This window comes from Rutilus rutilus, assembly GCF_951802725.1.
Source record: "Rutilus rutilus genome assembly, chromosome: 4".
Classification (NCBI taxonomy): domain Eukaryota; kingdom Metazoa; phylum Chordata; class Actinopteri; order Cypriniformes; family Leuciscidae; genus Rutilus; species Rutilus rutilus.
In genome coordinates, this window is record NC_140212.1 from 50,958,437 (window position 1) to 50,976,606 (window position 18,170).

At 37.1% G+C, this 18,170-nt stretch overlaps 1 long non-coding RNA gene across 1 annotated transcript; it reads left to right on the forward strand.

Annotated features, from left to right (window-relative positions):
- The first annotated feature begins 14,264 nt into the window (after positions 1 to 14,264).
- On the forward strand, positions 14,265 to 17,942 carry LOC311289466. The gene is made up of 7 exons (XR_014627125.1): positions 14,265 to 14,339; positions 14,870 to 14,905; positions 15,087 to 15,153; positions 15,414 to 15,469; positions 15,813 to 15,894; positions 16,320 to 16,430; positions 16,979 to 17,942. It is a non-coding gene; the product is annotated as an uncharacterized lncRNA (long non-coding RNA).
- Positions 17,943 to 18,170: the final 228 nt, after the last annotated feature.

An 18,170-nucleotide genomic window follows, 5' to 3' on the forward strand; every position in this document is an offset into this window, starting at 1 on the left:
ATTCTAGGGCGAACTAACCCTAAAGTTAAAAAAGGCGCAAAGAAGCGGGAGTTCTTTGGGCACGCAAATGGAAGACGACATTGGGTAATATATTTTTTTGTATTCAAATAATAGCAAGCTATTTATTTTTTTATTAATTTATATCTGAGTTCTGATTTCTGTTCTGGTTCTTTTGTTTTATGGTTACTCGGCTATGTTGCTCTTATTTTTGTTTTATTTTATAATGCATGTTATGTATATTTTTATTTTATAATGCATGTTATATCTTGTTTTATTTTTTAATGCATGCTATATCGTTTTATGTTGTTATTCTGTAAAGCACTTTTGATCTGTTCTAAATGTGCTAAATAAAACTGAATTTGAAAAATTTATCAGAGTAATGTTTCATTCTTTCTTACCGTAGTACTGCGCTGTTTTTGTCTTTGTCACCACGAAATGCAATTTTTTTCTGAATGTGATATTTCATGTTCAGTTTTGGGGGCATAAATAAATACATTTACTTGTAAACTGAAGGATGTAGTTTACTTTGAATGACATTTTGATTAAAAACATATTTAATTGCAACCCTACATGGTCTCTGTCTGAAATGAGTCATTTAAAAATTCAAGCACAGTACAAGCATGATAAACTAGCATAGAATATTGCTGTACATAAAGCAAGATTGATTTTATATTGTTTCTATGTTGATTCAATGTTAAATAACTGATTTAATTATGGTTGAAATAATATTGATTTTATGACCATATTGGTTGATTTTTCATCGTTGAAATAACATTATTTCAGGGTGCAAACCTGATGAAAAATCAATGTTAAATTTCAACATTGATTCAATGATCTTTTGGTTAATACATTAACATTGATTCAATGTAGATTCAATGTTGGTCTGCTATCTGGGTAATGAGTTTAATCTATATTCTTTGATTATACAGTATAACTGTATGGTTTAATGCATATTTCTGGTTCTGCATAATTAGTATGTGAAACGTGGGTTGTGGCTTTGTTAAAGTGCTTTTATTTCTCTTGTAACTTAGGCCTACCTCAGCCACTGCCGTATTCCAGTTTGTGTTATCGTATTTGTAACATATTTTGGTTTGGAGAAATCGATTTAGATCTGACCAGTTGCACACTGTATTTCAGTTTGAATTGAGTTAAGTATTCTGTGGATTTTGGGCATTGATCCACTGGTTAAACTTTTTGTGACATTTGATTATCTTCAAATTTACTGTAAACTGTTTCTACAATTTCTTTTTCTTTTTTTTAACTAGTGAAATCAAATTTTTTCTTGTGAAATCTCTTCGAACAAGGCAAACTTTTTTCTTAATCAGACTTTTATCTGTTTAATTGTGCTCCCATTGACCGCTGTCACTTATTTTAAAGTTGCTGTATGTAGTTTTCAGCGGCCTCTAGCGGTGATGTGTCAGATTGCAACCAATAAGTTTACAAGCGCGTGCTGAGCGAGCACTGTGGGTACCGGCCAGACAGAGACGCAACACACAAAGCATCCAATGGAACTGGTTATCTTGTATTTATTGATGATGTGACTGCTGACAAAAGCAGCAGGATGAATTCTGAAGTGTTTCGGGCAATATTATCTGCTCATGTAGCAAGTTGGGAAGAGAAAAGTATTGATTGTGTCTTGGGTTTGTATGATGAACTATTTTTCTTTGTGGTTGGGAACTATCGGTTGGGGTGTTTGTTGTGTGGGACATTTATCAGTGTTGCGCGCTATGCGTTTGGAGTGCGTGAGTTACGTCATCCTCAGTTTGCGGATGGATGCTGGCGAGGAAAGACGCACTTATTTTCTCTCGCTCTTCCTACTTAATGTTGGTATGTAAGAGGAGTTCATTCAATTAAAGATCATTGAGTACAATGTTATATTGAATCAATTGTACACATGCATATTGTGTATTTTGAGTTTTGTGTGAGCCTTATCGGACGCACGTGGAGTGAACTAACTGTTGATTTGTGCACAGTGTGTGATGTGGGAAGAGGTTGGCGCAACGAAAAATATTGATCAAATTGTCCAATATGTTTCCAGGTATGTTCAGTTCTTCAATTTAACCAGTATAACGTGATCTAATTTATGTTATTTGGGTTTATAATGTATATGGGGATTGTGCTTTTGAGCAGATATTGTATATTTATTTATCAGATTCTGTAATACATTATATCATGTTACATCCATCTATTACACTGGTTTTGCAGTTCTAAGGAGTATAATGTGACTGTGCATAATGTTTTGAGGGAATATTTGTTTGATTCATACTAACATTATTCTTATGTTATTACTGATATGTTTAAAGAATACACATCCAGCCATTTTATTACTTTATTTTTCCTTAAACAAAATAAATGTATTAATTGCACATTAATGTATCTGCTACATAATGTTAAGGATGTATACATGTGAGTTACGTCATCCTCAGTTTGCGGATGGACGCTGGCGAGGAAAGACGCACTTATTTTCTCTCGCTCTTCCTACTTAATGTTGTGTGTGATGTGGGAAGAGTTTGGCGCAACGAAAAATATTGATCAAATTGTCCCATATGTTTCCAGGGCGGGTCAATAAATTCAGCTGTTTTAAAGCCATCCTGTTGTCTGCTGTGTGAAATTTGTTATGTGCAGAATGGGATTTGCTACACTCATATTCAGCCAAATGCTTCAGAACTCATTGGACGGCGCTTCACATTGCAGATGGACAATGACCCGAAGCATAATGTGAAAGCAACCAAAGAGTTTTTAAAGGGAAAGAAGTGGAATGTTATGCAATGGCCAAGTCAATCACCTGACCTGAATCCGATTGAGCATGCATTTCACTTGCTGAAGACAAAACTGAAGGGAAAATGCCCCAAGAACAAGCAGGAACTGAAGACAGTTGCAGTAGAGGCCTGGCAGAGCATCACCAGGGATGAAACCCAGCATCTGGTGATGTCTATGCGCTCCAGACTTCAGGCTGTAATTGACTGCAAAGGATTTGCAACCAAGTATTAAAAAGTGCAAGTTTGATTTATGATTGTTAATCTGTCTCATTACTTTTGGTCCCTTAAAAAGTGGGAGGCACATATACAAACTGTTGTAATTCCTACACCGTTCACCTGATTTGGATGTAAATACCCTCAAATTAAAGCTGAAAGTCTGCAGTTAAAGCACATCTTGTTTGTTTCATTTCAAATCTATTGTGGTGGTGTATAGAGCCAAAAAGATTAGAATTGTGTTCGATGTCCCAATATTTATGGACCTGACTGTATATATATAATTTTATATTTATATATAATTATTATAATTTTGGGGTGGGGTTTATAATGACCCAGGGTCACCAATAGTAACAGATCTGCCAACCAATCACGAGTGATTTTTCCTGTTTAAATGTAGTGGTTTCAACCAATACCGAGTGAGGAAATTAAAGCCATTCTCTGGCAAGGCGCAGGCACTGCTATTCATATGCAAATTAGAGCCATTAGCACCTCCCAGAGCCATAGAGAGAAAGAGTTGCGGCACTCCCATAGACCTCCGTTGTAAATAATGGCGGCGCTTTTAACCGCCTACTTCCGGGATTTGAAGATCGGAATAGTTCCAAACACTGTCATTTGGGCGTTGGACCCCATTCACTTACATTGCTGCGCGTCGAGTTGTTCCAGAGGTAAGTTGCTGAAATATCGACCTCTTTTGAATTGTCTGCTGTCTATATTGTATCAGAGGCCCTTTGCGATGCTTATACTGGTCTTCATTTGTACATGCACAGCGTAATTATTTATATTTTATGTTGGTTGTTTCAACCAATTTTCAAGCACTGCCTGCTAGCTAGTGCGACTTCGTCAGCTGTGACAGTAAGAGTTCGGCAATGAATCGCTACCACCTTTATAGCAACTTTTATTTAATTTAATTTTGTGGGATATACTAACTTTTCATTGTTTTATTGTCTTGAGTGAAGCGGCTTGTGAGAACAATGCTGGACCTCTAGGATTGTTATGGCCATCGTGCCCCTGGTTTTTGTTTTTCTTGTTCACACACACTCACACAAGCACACATTTTTGTTGTCTGTCAATGTTTAATAAAAAAATATTTTATTTGAAAACCTTCATTTGTATCAGCCATGCGTAAATTCGTTTTTAATCTGTTATAGTTTTGATAATGTGTATGGCTTAATCTTAAAATTATATTCTTAGTCTTAACATGATCATGTTTCACGTTGTGGTCCTGGGGGTGGCCACTTTCATCAGAAGAAGTGAGCTAGCTTCTAAGCGAACTCTGAACGGACCGCCACGGCAGACCTCTGCGTGATCACGAAGGTAGGCTAATGGCTGAATCAGAATTTATAAGCAAAATCACGGGAATCAATAGCCTAATACAGCCCAGTTGTGCTAAAATAAGTATCATGAGACGTCCATCATCAGATGAATGATATGGAAAAGTTAAGTTAAAGCCAGTGCTACTACCCATGCGAACATGAACACTAAGCTTTTCCCTCCAAAAATATAGCCTAAAACTTATCTCCAAATGCTTATCTCAATGTGTCCTCTTTGATGTTCGTAAAGTTAGTGGGTCTTTACCACTAGAGTTGTGGAACCCAACTAAGTTTGTTAGGAAGTGGGTGATGACACGGAGGTCAGCAGACACGGAGGTCAGCAGACACAGACAGCATAAACCAGAGGAACCTGCATTTACTCCTATTCGGAAGCTGATGAATGCATGAATTGTATTATGTGAATAAGTAAATGTGATGTATTAAAGTGTAAACTGTTATGTCTGCACACGTCTGCACAAGTGTTGTTCGGGTTGTTTCATAATGCATGAGTTGAGTAATTAGTGTATCTAGTGTAATCTAGTGTATATCTATGACTTCGCACAATGTTGTAATTTACTTCCGGGTAAAGATAGGATCAGTCAAATGAAATACAATAAACGTACAAATAAATAGCCTATTACAAATTAAAAAACGATCGGAAATGTCATCCACTTTTCTAATACTATTATTTGATGACAACAATACATTTGGAAAACAAAATACAGCCATTTCTGCTTTTTTTCTTTTAAACAATAAATCAAGCTGCAATCTCAGATACAATTTATACAAAAATTTATAGTGTTAAAACTAAAAAAAAATGTAAAGATGGCATAGGCCTACATATTTAGTTTTGCCTTAATTTCTGATGGTGATATATATGACAAGAAGACAAGGAAATATTGTTGCGCTCAGATGAAGGCTAGTTGTGGATGGCTGGAACATCTGCTCTTGCTCTATTAAAATAATTGATTCTTTTTGTTAAAGACTTTGTCTAGTTTTTCAGAGTGCGAACCATCTACAGTCTCTTCTGATATATATGACAATAAATTAAATAATCAGCATCTTTGCCTATATTGTTCATTGTTATTTCATAGTCTGTCATTGAATCAACTCTGCTCTACTTCACTACAATGTAGGCTACTTCATTCTCACTGTCCATCTGCATTCATTTATTCATTTTCTGCCAGTCATTCCACTGTGTTATCATTTAACTCTTTAATTAACTATTACATTTAAATTTATATATATATATACACATACATACATACAACCATACAATTTAAATTATATTTTTGATCTAAACAAAGATATAGATTTAATCAAAACAAAAATCTAATAAAAAAAGATATTTTTAAAAATGTGAAATACTTGTAAAATTCAAATACACGTTAATAGAAGTTATGTTTTGAACAAACAAAAATATATGACTTTAATAAAACCTGATTCCCATTAAGAAACATCACTTATTTTATTTATTTATTTTAAGTGTGGATGTTTTCTTTCCACTAGTCTGAGACGGTTTATGAAAAGCCCAAAATCTCCATAGCCAGATACATGGAGTGTGTTTGCCTATGATGTCTCGCCTTAAACATGCATACGAGTGACAAAGCCACAGAATGTACTTTATGCACACTAAGAGTTTCAGTATTTTCAGTATTTCCTTCAGGTGAGATACCTGAACGTCAAAAGTGTGTCTGTGACTGCAGCAGAGAGCACTGATGTCAGAGGCACAGAGGTGGACCTGAGCAAGGCATACGGCAGTGATCAGACTGGAGCTGTGAAAACACATTTGTGGAACAACACAATCACTACAGTCACTGTCAGTTCCTCCTACACACACTAACACACATATGACAACCAGAACATCTGAGGGGAAACTCTCACTAAATACCACAAAGAACACTGTGATGACAAAAACTGCAGATATGGTGGACACTGACACCAACTTCAAAGCAGAAATCTCTGATGAAGATGAGCAATATATGTCCACACACTCCGAAGCCACTGCAGTTGAGGTCTCTCAAGCATGGGAATGTCCCGTGTGCCACAAGCCCCAAGTAGACTTCATCAGCAAGTCTCCGACACATCATTGTGGCGACTGCAGACTGAAGGAAACGATAAGCTGCTACAGATCCATATCAAGAGCTGTAAATATAAAAGGCTTACATTAGTGATGTACTCACAGACACACATACAGACTCGCAGACACACACAGAAACACATACACTGTAAAAAAAAATCTAACCTCTCCAAGTAAAACATTTCTAGTGACTGGTCACATCTAAATTTTTTAATTGGCCCAAGTGCAATTCTTGTTGCAATAGTCTGTTAACATTGGCTCAATGATAAATAATACGTCAGACTAATTGAAAAATTTTGATGTGACCAGTCACTAGACATTTTTGACTTGGGGATGTAATTTTTTTTTACAGTGCACACACTCACACATATACACACTCATTATACAAAGATAATTTTAGACATAGTGTGCAAAAAGTGTGAACTTATCAAATGGAGACGTGCATCTAAACAGGATTTGTGCATCTCAAAAGTAAGGGGTCGATGTCTCCTGGCCGAACTGTAAATATAAAAGGCTCACATTATTTATGTACTCACAGACACACATACAGACTCGCAGACACACACAGACACACATACACACTGACATACACTCACATACACACTCACAGATACACACACACACTCACAGACACACATACACACTAACAGAGACTCACACACACACACACACACACACACACACTCACAGACACAGGCATATACACACTCATTAGTGATATACAAATGTAATTTTCGACATATTGTGCAAAAAATTTGAACTTACCAAATGGAGACGTGCAGGAGTTGTACATCTCAAAAGTAAGGGGTCGATGTCTCCTGGCCGAACTGTAAATATAAAAGGCTCACATTATTTATGTACTCACAGACACACATACAGACTCGCAGACACACTCACAGATACACATACACACTCACATACACACTCACAGATACACATACACACTCACATACACACTCACAGATACACACACAGACACAGACATACACACACACTCATTAGTCATATACATACAAAGATAATTTTAGACATAGTGTGCAAAAAGTGTGAACTTACCAAATGGAGACGTGCATCTAAACAGAAGTTGTACATCTCAAAAGTAAGGGGTCGATGTCTCCTGGCCGAACTGTAAATATAAAAGTATAACATTAGTGAATTGCTTAGAAAATGAACTGTAATTAAATATTAAAACAAGTAAAACACTTACTTAAGAGAGCTGTTGTCTCTTGCTCCTAAATGCCCGCAGTGTTCTGGCAGGTCTACCTTGCCTCTCACATTCCTTGAGGTAAGCCTGGTAGGCCTGTGCATGACTCAGTTGTGGGTTAGCCCTTACCAGTTCTTCTTCTTGCCTCAACCACTGGGTGTTAATATTTGCGGGCACGGCCTTTGTTTGGACTCTTACTATGACCTGATCAGGTTCATATTCCTCATCCTCTTTTTCCGAGAGCTCAGGAGATGCTGCCCGCTTTGGAGGATCTGTGGGGGTGGTCTTTTGGGGATTTGGTGGCGGTCGTGCGGGTTCTTTGTGTGGAATGGATTGGTGCCAGCGGTTGAGGCAGGGATTGTGGACAAGAATTAATGGAGACATAATATTCATTTTTTGTAGTTGGCTCTGGGGCAGGGTCTTATCTTTCATCAGAGCTCTCAAGGGCACAAATGATACATAGTCGCCATTCTGTATCATTCCTGCGCAACTCACTAGGGTAAGGGTATTCAATTTCATTCCTTTGTCCATGGTCTTTGGAAGACAGGAAACCACATCATGTCCTGCTGCCTGTGCCATTTCGACTGCCCTTGAAAATGTCATTGGATAGTCAAATCCCTTTCGCTCACAAAGATCCCGACAGAGTTGTTCCTTTGTCCTGTATCCGACCAATTTGGACAGGAGAGGAAGACCGCCAGCTTTGAAGTGGTGTATTGAAATTCCTTCATTCCTGTCGTATAGGTCAGAAAGGATGACCCGCAGCAGTGCCTCGCCGATGACAGCCGGTTCTGACTGAAGTGTTTCAGTGAAAGGGAAGATCCTTTCAACTCTCATTATTTGGACTGGGTCATTTATCCAAATTTTAATCGGTGGTGGAGACTCCCCAATGCTGGTGTTTCCAATAGGGGACAGGCCCAGGAAACCTCGCCTTTTAGTAAGACTATTGGGATTGGATGAATCGGTCCCGAGGCTGATAGAGTATGGTTTGGATTGAGGACAAAAGAGCCTTCCAAAAAATATCTCTTCAAGGGCCAGCTCCATTTGGAAGGCGGTCCAGCTGTTTTTGTAACCCCCTTGACCATGGAAATTTCTAAACAGCGTTTCAAGTGTGTCGGTTAGGTGTGTCGCAACAGGGTTCAGAACATGCCGCAGGCCCAACCCATGGGCATTGTCCTTGAAAGGGACAAGCATTGGCTTTAGCCTCAGCAGTCGATGGAGTGCATTTTGGTTAAAGTCCTTTGCCTCTAACCTGATTGGGAAGTGGTCCTTCATCATGAACACTGCCTCGATCCTGGCATGTGTTCGACACTGAGATTTCCTGGACAGGTCATCCATGCTTTTAATGTATGTGTACGCCTTTTGCACCATGGTTAAGAAGTCTTTTGATCAGGTACCAGCTCTGTGTGACATTCGAAACAAAGCAAAGAAAGTAGTCACCTATTTTCGAAGCAGCACCTCTGCCAAAGAAATGTTGACCCAGGTGCAGCAAAAGATGAACAGGCCAGCTCTGAAACTAGTGAATGAAGTGGAAACAAGCTGGAACAGCACTTTTCACATGCTTCAACGGCTGCATGACGAAAGGCAAACTGTGGGAGCATCCCTTGCCTCACTGAAAACTGATATTGCTCCACTTCATGCACAGGACTATGAAGCCATACAGCAAATTCTGTGTGTTCTCGCCCCATTCCACCAGGCCACAGTAGAGCTGTCCGAGGAAAAACGAGTGTCTGGCTCCAAAGTAATTCCATTGCTAAAAATGATTCACCATTCATTACAGGTTAAACAACTAAGGTATTTATTTTTATTTATGTAGAATACTAGTTAGCAAATTTTGATGTTTTTTATAATTTTTTTTTATTATTGCATGGAGTAAATCATTTTGTATTTCATAGGTTAACCATGCCAATCACAAAAGAATTAACTGAAAACCTCATCAGGCGTCTGAGGGAACATCTCTGGAATATGGAGTCACTCAGCATAATGACCATGGCAACTCTGCTGGACCCAAGGTTTAAAAAGTTGGGTTTCCTTAACCAAACTAAAATGACCGAGGCTGTCAAACGGCTAAAAACAGAATGTCACAGGGCCGAAGATGAAAGACCATCCACATCATCAAGCACTCAGTCGACAGAAGCGCCATCATCAACCCAACAGCCCAAACCAACCTCAAGTATGTATTTATTATTATTTTATTTTTTATTATTGTATTTTATAATTGTTGACCGTTGATGTGTGTTATATATACAATTTCTCCTCACACGTCTTAGTTGGAAACCTTTGGCTTCTGTTGGACACTGCTGTGGACCAACAAAAACAAAGCTCAAATGCCACTTCAGATGCAATTGTAGAAGTGGATAAATACCTTTCAGAGACAAACATACAAAGAACTCAAGATCCACTTGAATACTGGAGAATGCAGAAACAAGTCTACCCCCACCTATATACACTGGCATTACAGTTTCTTTGTACCCCGGCCTCCTCTGTACCATGTGAAAGAGTGTTCTCTAAGGCTGAGGAAGTACTGTCCAAGAGGAGAAATAGACTCAGCCCCAACACTGTGAAACAACTTTTATTTCTTAATAAAAATAATTAAAAACTTTATCACCTTTCTGTCATTCCTACAGTTACATAAGCACTATCATTAACAAGTGTCATAAGCACAATTAATAACAGATGATCCTATCAGACAATGTCCTTGTTGAGGAACTTACTGTATTGGTGCATGATGATGTTCCTTCATCTCCTCCATCCCACAAAGATAAGACTCGCCATTTACCAGGGAACTTTACTTCAGACAGCACCAAAGGAAGGCGTGAGTGCAGGATTTGTTCCAAAAAAACTCCTGTTTTTTGCAAGACTTGTTCAACACCATTGTGCTTTCAGCCAAAGCGTGGCTGCTTCGCTGTTTGGCATGACCAGCACTGACTAAACAGGACTTAGCATTTTGCTGGAGACAACAACATTGTTGATTTTTTTTTATTTGCCTTTTCTGTTGCAAAGAAATTCAGATATTTTTTATATATTTTTTTTTTTAAATAATTCATAATATTTTACTTATATTTTTATTGTTCTGTTGTGCAAATAAATCACTTGTATAAAGTCTTATGGTTGTGTGGATTATTTTATAATTGAAAAAGCATGGAGCAGTGTATATGATGACTAAAATAGCTTGCAGTACCCTTCATAACATTTGGTCATTAGGTTGCTTTTTGAGGTATCCAAGGAGGCTTCTTGGTACCTGGACATAGTCTTGGAAAAAATATTGCAGAAATCTAATTTTTCATAATATCTTCCTCAAATGTGAAATATAAACTGATGAGACTTGTTGCTTTCAATCAATTACCTAACTGGATTCCTCCAGGTTTGTTTTCATGTATTTTTTCATAAAATAATAAAATGTTACTTGCAGTACAAATTATTTTCAAGACACTTTAAATTCTATACATTTTTGTCTGTGTAAGTTTTTTCAACTTTTACATTTGGGTAATAAACTCTAAAGTGTCTTCTTTTTAAATATGTCTAAATTGTGAATGTAGAGCAAATTGTTCAATAACTACAATTATTTTAGTTTGGGGATGTCATTTCTGGGGATGTGCCTCAGGCAGGGGAGGGAGAAAGGGAACTGACATAGTCTTGGAAAAAAGCTTGCAGAACCCCATTTTTCATTATATCTTCCTCAAATTTGAAATATAAACTGATGAGACTTGTGGCTTTCAATCCTTTACCTAATTGGATTCCTCCAGGTCTATTTTTATATATTTGTACTAGGGGTGACCCCGAATAGTCGAAGATTCGATGCTTCGATAGGAGGAGCCTGATTCGTCTACCTCACGGTCGAATCTTCGCAGAGGTGTTATGAAACGAGGATCATGCCACTTTGACTATATGAGGGTGCTCAATGTCTGATTTCACATAGAACTAGCTTTTATGTCAATTCGTTAATATTCAGCCTATTATAATAATGCTGTATATAAAAATGTGCAAAGAAAGAAGCTTTTAATAAATATTTTTTAACGTGCGTGAATAAATCCAAACACCCCGTGACAGATTTAAGTTTCACTTTCAATCCGTAACCGACAGAGGAGCGTCTTCGCGGCAAGGATTTAAATCTTTAACAATGTCTGGGATAAGAAAAACTAAAGTGTGGATGTACACCATCAGAAAGGATATTCTCCAAGGCTGGATTTAGCATCAGGAAAACCATGATCGCACTTCTGCCGGCCAACGTTAACACGTTTCACGCATAGACTGGGTTTCACGTTAGAATGTATTTTATCCGCGCGCACAATTTGAATAGACTCCAACGGACACAGACAGAGTGAAAGGCTGGATTTGTTCTCGCGATCAGGTAACGTTAGGGTACAACCCAGCAAACACAGAACGTTCCCCTAACGTTCCCGTTTGGTTCCCATTTGGTTATTTTTTTGGGAACCAAACAAGAACGTTCTGGGAACGTTCCCTGTAGGTTATTTTTAGGATCTATGTTTATAACATTAAGGGAACGTTCCCAGAACGTTCCCTGTAGGTTATTTTTAGGTCTAAATTTATAACCTAAAGAGAACGTTCTGGGAACGTTCCCTGCAGGTTGTTATTTAATAACCTAAAGAGAACCTTCCCAGAACGTTCCCTGCAGGTTATTTTTAGGTTTAATTTTTATAACCTAAAGAGAACCTTCCCAGAACGTTTCCTGCAGGTTATTTTTAGGTTTTATTTTTATAACCTAAAGAGAACCTTCCCAGAACGTTCCCTGTAGGTTATTTTTAGGTTTAATTTTTATAACCTAAAGAGAACCTTCCCAGAACGTTCCCTGTAGGTTATTTTTAGGTTTAATTTTTATAACCTAAAGAGAACCTTCCCAGAACGTTCCCTGTAGGTTATTTTTAGGTTTAATTTTTATAACCTAAAGAGAACCTTCCCAGAACGTTTCCTTGCAGGTTTTAGGTTTTATTTTTATAACCTAAAGAGAACGTTCTGAGAACGTTCTCTGCAGGTTATTATTTTAATATCACTTACTATTAACAGGCAGATTCAACTGACAACGTCGTCAGTACGGTCCCCTAAGGTTATAAGATAACCAACAACGTTCAGATCTATTCGCAATAACTTTTTATTAATGATATTTTAAATTATGTTATATATTTTAATTCTATATGTTAAATCATACCTGCAAACTTGTCGCTTTTCGGCGACAATCGCCGTTTTCTTGGTCAATTGGGTCATTTACGTGAATCGCGTAGAACCGGAGAGTTTTTTTTTCGGGGGGGGGGGGGGGGGGGTGTATATTGTTTCTCACAGTAACTGCCATGCAGGCTAGAATTGCGAAACATTATTGGATAATTCTTATAATTGACATTTCTCTGGGCCAATCGGAATCTTAGCACTTTTTCTCTTGGCCAATTGGAATCGTAGGACTTGCGTCCGATTCTTGAAGCACACAGCGTCAACTGAGCTGAGCTCGCCATTTGATGAGACGGCTGGCTACCGTGCGAGTCTAATGGAAACTCGCGCATGAATTTTCCTGCATTTTAGCGCCCACCAAAATGATTTTTTGTCCCGCCAAAGTCTTATTTGATCGGTGAGTAATGTAGATGAACGGCTGCGTTTGTGACAGGGTGTATGTTTAACTGAAAGAACGAGCAGAGAGAGAGAGAGCCGGTCGCGCGCGCGCACTCTCTGTGTAAACGACTTCACCGTCTCCAAACTAGGCGCTGTGTTGCTCTCTCTCCCTCGCACGCACATATTAATCAAAAATAAATCGACACGGTGGTAAAAGATCGAAAGACCTTTTTTTTCTGAATTACTGCTGGGTGTGAATTTTGCTAAATAAGTTTCCTTATCTTCTCTGAAAAGCGTTCTGGACATTCAGCTGACTTAAACAACACTTTAATTAAACGAAATAAAACTATACAGTGATGAAATGTTTTTATGTTGACACAAATCTTGGATGTCAGTGTCCTAACTGCTGGGATAATCACACAACGCGCACGACACGTCCAATTCGCGAACTAATGACTCATTTGAACCGATTCATTTTAATGAATGGTTAAAACAACTAATCTTTCCAACAGTGAACTCAGGTGACGTCTGAATCGGTGTAACTAATCAGTAACACTTTACAATAAGGTTATATTTATTACATAAATTATATAAAAAAGTACAGTTTGCTAACTCAAGCTTAAACTTCAAAATAAAGAAAACCACTTGTTTAAAAAAAAAAAAAGCATATGACCACATTTTTCCACACAGTGCTATCAAGAATCGATAAGAGAATCGATAAAGAATTGGATCGATAATCAGAATCGTCAGTGGCATTATTATTGATAAAATCTTATCAATTCCCATCCCTATGTGAAGACCGTAAAATTATAATCAAACATTAAAGAACATACATGTTTTTTTGTAGAGGTTTTTTTTTTTTTTTTTAAGAGTTAAAAGATTAAAACATTTTGCTAACATGAGGTCTTATTGTGTCACTGTCAGTCTTTTTACATCAGTGCAAAACTAGGGTATGCAGATTAATTATTATTATTATTATGCCATCATCCACACACCCCCCCCCCCCCCCCCCCCCCCCCCCGCGACACTGTCACCTTTTTTAGTCTGAGGAGTTTGCAGGTCTGTAAATGCTGCGTGACTTTGAAGTGTTTTAATGCGCATGCGCGTGATCAAACACTGGAGCACGTGCGCTGCGCAAGAGCAGATGGAAACGTCATCGACAGCTGACAAACAACAAACCTCCCGTCTCTCGCTGTTGGTTTCACTGCTTTCAGGTAAGTTTAGACAACAAAATCTATCAAATAATACACACAAACGCCCCTGACACATTTCTTACGTGTAATTGACATGCTTCTGTTAAATATTTATTTAAAAAAAATGGTTTTATGTCTTTGAAAAAGTCCGTTAGCATCTACGCTAGCTAACCGTTTTCAAAAGACAACGTTAGGCCTAAGTTAGCTACGTTAAGTTGAGGTCTTATTTATGAAAGTTTGGGTTTTTGAGTTTTTGTTGCCTTTGGCTTGCTCAGTTGGGGATAACGTTACTTAATTTACTTAATTTAATGAATTAATCATGCTGTGAAGCTGCTTTGATACAATCTGTATTGTGAAAAGCGCTATATAAATAAAGTTGACTTGACTTGACTTGAACACATATTTAGTGTAGATAACAGTTTTTGATAGTTTTGCTGGTAATTTGTCAATGGGAAGTAAGCTAATTTATTTAGGCTAACCTAAAAGAATGCACTGTATTGTTAACTTAATCAGTGACGTCACTTACCAATATTGCTAAAATGTGATTTCAGAATAGCGAGAGAAAAAATAAAACTCTACAACAAGGGGTGAGTTATTGTTTAATCATGATGATAATTCCATATGCATTTATTTCACAATATATTATCTTAAGATTTGTATATATTTATCTTTTATGCATTTCACCTCTGTTCTAGCTTGGTTCCTTGTAATAAACCTATCACATGTAATATTTTTGGCTCTGTGACAAACAGCATGTTATGTTCCTAGATCATCATGCTGTGATGGCCTGCTGCACTCCCTGTCCAAGAAAATCTCTATGAACCATATCTGACTAGTAAGCAAAACCACCTCAAACATGCAGTGCACTGCTGTTCAAAGATTTGGGGTCTGTAGGATTTATGCTTTTGAAATAAGTCTCACATTTTAAAATAAATTTTTCAGTGAGATTGTCCTTGAGAAGCCTGTAAGCTAAATAATCAGCTAAATAATAGGCGACTAATACAATATTATAATGGTCATAGTTATAATAATTCATTTAACTATTATGATAACATGATATCCTGATGATTACTATATTTTATTTTATTTCTTTAGGTCTGTTTTGAATTATGTTGGCCAATGAGACTGACACCATACTGTCCAACTCAAAGGTATTTATGTATTTTTTTTATTGATCAATACTGAAATTCTTTGTACTTTTAAATGCTGTTCAGGGGGTCGACAACTTTAGGCAGTTATTTTTCACAGATTTATTTATTTAATGTTTATTTGACAGGGACAAATGCATGGAACATTGCTTTATAAAAAATACAAAGTAGATGCCATGCATACAGGTTTATAGCCATGACTAATTTGCAACCCCTTGATATCTTGGGCAGCTGTGGCTCATACTCTTAGCCTTTAAAAATGTTTGAATTGATATCCCCAATGCAATATCAGGGGGTAAATATATCAGTAGAGTTCTTAAAGTTATGGCTTTGCTCTTGTTACCAGATGAGATAAAATCCCTATTGTTTGGCCCTGTGATTCTTCAGGACAAGACCTTGATGCCATCCACAGTCAGTAGATGAAGAAGGTGAGTTTAGCCGAATTCAGTTCTTTCACTTTTTTTTTACAGACACGTGCACGCAAAATGAAGTCAAAATGGCGAGTTTCCTCTTGTCTTGTGTTTTAAACAGAAAGAAAACGGATGCGTGTCATTTATATTAGTTCTGCGCATTCGTCTTAAAGGGACAGCAGCCTAACGTACCCGCAGCTGTTTGTGTCGCCAATGGTGATCAAACATCAAAAGAGAAAATGACTTGTAGCTTTAGCAAAGATACATTAATTTTATAGTTATTTTATTTTTACACTGAAGACTTATTTTACATTTTGATAAATCAATTTCTGTACCTGATAAGTTAGATTTAACTGAAAAACATAATGCACTGCTTATTTCAACTGTGTTTTTCTTCTATTGTATTTATCTATGCATGTTATCTATTGTAATTTTCTATGCAGGTTCACTCCTCTACAAAATCCCCCCAATAGGGGTTATGCGGAGCGCCCAGCGGTTTAACCGGAAAGAGGTCTAAGCATTTCCGCTTTTCACTTCCGTACACATCTGCAGCGGTAGGTGATCTCTGAGTTTACTGTTAATTTCTGCTTATTACACTAAAATTCTTACTTCTGTTTTAATTAAAATGTCACGAAGGCTAAAATATCAGAAAAGGGAACATCCGAACAGCAGTTTTTGTTGTGTGCCGGTCTGCTCTATGTCGGGGAAAATGAGTAGTACAAATAGGTTCTGTACTCATAAAGTGACGTCAACATCAGCAGTAGCATTCGCCGTCAGGCAAGTGTTATTTAAATAAACTCCTGATGTACTTACAAACTTTCCAATGCCTCGTTTAATGAGTACAGAACCTATTTGTACTACTGTAGTAGTTTGGTGCCATTCTGGGCATTATTAGTGGGGTAATTTACCAGATACAAACCTGGAGCCATTAGCGCATGCACTAAACCATACGGCTGATATCTCTAAATAAACTCTAAATTTTTCAATATCATGCAGCACTAATATTGAGCATATCTTAAAGTGAACCTGGAATGATAATTTGTGATACCAGATGAGATGTATGTATGATAGATTTTGAACTGTACTATTTTTTTTATTTCAGGTTCCAGCGGAAGGCATCAAGGCATCAGACGTTGGCCTGGACAGATGCACCTGTAAACTACACCGACCTTTGCTTTTGCATGGATGGCTGATTATTACCATGTTCTGTGAGGGTTTCATTATAGCAAAACTGAGCACCTGTGACAGTGGAATTTGTAGGTGTAAAGTCACAGAGATTAAAAAAAAAAAATGATAGCAGTTTCAAACTTTTTTTCACTTTCTTTCTCATAAACAACACAGCAGTTACAGGTTTTCAAACTCTTCATTGGAGGTGAGACTTATACATGAAAGGTAGAGTGAATTCGCAGGTCAGAGTTCACTAGACTTAAATATTATTTTCTCTGTTTTTTATTTGACTTCAGAGAGAGAGGCTTAATGGGTATCCTTACCCCTATATAAAACATTCCTTTTTTGATTTGTAGTCTGAAATAATAAATAGTGCAATATAAATAAATGCAATGTAGTGTTTTGAAATATATAAATTTTTCTATACACATTGATGCTGAAATATCTGAATAAATACATGATACCAGCAGCGCTCGTGCTCTCATATCTCCTACAGCTTGTGACACACAATCCCACCTCACTCTTTTCATTTGCTCCAGATGAATATTAATGCCATTACAGGGCTTGAATTTTGGCATGGGATTGTGTGTCCATGTAACACGTTGTCTTTTTATTTTCTTGTTAAATTTGCAGATGGTGTTGGGAGTTTAAATGTTTTGAGCGGTGTGAAGATTGGCACATTCATGTATATTGTATATAAATAAATACTTTTTCAACTTTTTAGCCAAAGTTATAGGCTACAGTTTGCAAAAGATAGTTTTAATTAAAATGTTTGTGCAGTTTTATTTATTGAAATATTTTCATGTTTGAAATATTAAATGTAAATTACTGTTCCTGAATACATTTTGCTAACGCTGTTTTTAATGACTTATTTTAGGTTGATAATTAAACAATGAATCAACAAAAACATGGATTGTGTGCTGATTTATTTATTTAATACAAACTGATTGATTTACTTATTAATGATAGTTTCTGTAAATTCAATTTATTGTAATAATATATTCATAGGATTCTTAAGTGTTTGAACAATAAACAATGTAGAATATGTTTGTAGACCTATAATTTGTGTACAGGCATATCAGGATGTGTAGACGTTAGGAGAACGTTCCGAGAACCTTCCGGGAACG